Genomic DNA, 2,371 nt, shown 5'->3' with positions numbered 1-2,371 from the left:
GGGCAGAACCAGGAGGGGCAGAGCCGTGAGGGGCCGCGCCGTGCCCGGAGCCCGGGGAGGCTGGAGCGGCGTGTGACTGCCGTGTCCTGGTTAAACCCGGACGAGCGGTGGGAACCTCGCTCGCTCCCGCCTTGGCACGAAACTCGGACCGCCCCTCGGCCGGCCCCGCTGCCGCCATGCAGCCGCTCAGCGCTGCGATCCCGCCTGCCTCCATTTTCTCCGGGCTCCCCCCGCAGGCTCCTGTCCTCGGTCGCCCCCTCCGCCGCCCTCAGCCCGCCCTTCCCTGCGGGTTGTCACGGCCGAGCGGCCGCGGGACGGGTGCCGGGCAGCGGGACCTCGGCTGGCGGGGCGCAGAGCCCTCACGGCCGTGAGGAGCAGGACCCGGCGGCCCACAGACATCGTCATTATGGTCCCCCCTGCGCGGGGGAACGCTGGCGTATTCTATTGCAGGGCCGTGCCTAGCAACACAAACTGGCACAGGTCACGGCTCTCCCCCCTTGTTACCACCAGTTATTTTAAATCTTGGGCYCTGGAAGCCGCGCTGAAGGGGCGCGGTGGGCGCAGGACTGTGTGTGCCCGCATGCCCTTCTCGGCTCCTCCSTAGCCCCGGATTAAGGTTTGTGCCRCTCSTGGATCTAATCCCACGCCGTCCTCCGCTGTCCCGTTCAATGCGCAGGAGCCGTGGCTGTGTAAAATGGCGAGGCTGTCTGCGTGCTGCTGTGTGCAGGGACCGCCTGCTCCCCGCTCGGGGCTCCTCTCCTCGGGTACTGCCCTAATTCTGGCAAAAAAATCCCCAAAATGCCAACACCCACAGCGTCCCGGTCTGTCCTTTTCCTCCCGAGTAATTGAACACGCAACATTCCGGGCCCCCGAGGAGTATTTCAAAGACAATGTTGCTGAAATCGTACTAATCCTTTTAAAAAACCCCATACCTATTGTTTAAAAATACTTGCATGTATAAATACACCCTTGTCACGATTTTTAAATGAGTTTATCGCTACTCCTGAACACTACATTTTTAATTCTACAATATAACTATTAACAATTTTTGAAACATGCGTTACCCCCGTGTCACGATTTTTACACGAGAGTTTATCGCTGCACCTGAATATTTTTACTGGTCGTGAAAAGGAAAGTGAATCCTGGGATTTAAAACTTTCCCCGGGCGCGACGGTGGATTTTAATTCCTGCAGCCAACCCCGCGGCCGGCACACGGGCAGAGGGATAACGGGGGATGTAGAACTGTAGAGCAATCCCGAGGTGTTTGCAGAGAGTGTGGCACGGTCACATTTTATCACTGCGGYTTGTCACGCTGCTCAGGATCACCCGGGGATCGTGCTGGTTAATCYGGCTGGTTTGGACTCAGCATTGGCTAAAGCAGACATGAAGACAGATCCAGAGAAAAGCTGCTCCTGTTACTGACTTTGCTTTACTTCGAGTCTGATTTTTTTCCCGATATATTGAAAGAGGCGAGGGTGTGGAGGGGGGAGAGGTTAGACATTTATTTATGTGCCTATAAATGTATAACATGTATTTTGCATATTTTATATGTATAAAAACTAAATGTCAGTCAGGATATCTGAATCCCGGGGTTTASCCTTTATTAAACTGTTTTGGGAGGTTGTGCAAGGCCTAGTGCACAGTGATGGGGTTGCTGCTTCGTGCAGAAAAGAGACATTGTAGGGGAAAAACAAATAAACAAACAAAACTCAAAAGATCCCAAAACCAAGCAAACAAACAAACAAACAAAAAAAAAAGTTCCTTCCCTCCTTGGGGGGAGCGTTACAGAGGGAACACCGAGCAGCAGCTGAATCTCCGGGAGCTGGCCGTGTTGTGCTGCTGCTCGCCCGTCCTAGGCTGGTGTTGGGAGCGTATTTTTGGTTTTTATTTTCTTTCTTTGGTTTATTGGGATCTCCACAATGTTTTTGGTTTAGGTAATTAACTCTTTATGTTGCTAATTCAGCGATCAGGGAGGGCAGCGTGCAGGCCGATGCCGCAGCCGTGCCAGGGTCCCTGTTGGTTCTGCGGGCTCCTCGCTGCCGGGGGTGGGCTCTGTGTGTCCCTGCGAGCCCGTCTGGCTTCTGAGGGTTCCTTTCTATTGCCCCGCCTCGCAGCGAACATCTGATGGCTTGGAAAGGCTTGTCCCGGTAAAAATAACTGGTGGGAGTCGGGAGCACCCTCGGCTCTCCAGAGCGGCCGTTTTGGTTGTCAGCCCTTGTGCTGAGAATGCCCCGCGGGTGGGTGCCGGCCCAGCGGCATTTACAGCCCCTGGAACGCTGCGCTSTCCGTGGGACGGCGCTCGGAGCGCTGCCTGTGCTTCCTCAGGGAACGCTCGGGTCTGCAGGTCCTGCTCCAGGGTGCGGCTGTCACA

The sequence above is a fragment of the Malurus melanocephalus genome, unplaced genomic scaffold (genome assembly GCF_030028575.1).
Source record: "Malurus melanocephalus ecotype Western Australia unplaced genomic scaffold, MMel_1.1 scaffold_197, whole genome shotgun sequence".
Classification (NCBI taxonomy): domain Eukaryota; kingdom Metazoa; phylum Chordata; class Aves; order Passeriformes; family Maluridae; genus Malurus; species Malurus melanocephalus.
The sequence above is the reverse complement of the archived record's forward strand: the minus strand, read 5'-3'. Positions refer to the sequence as shown.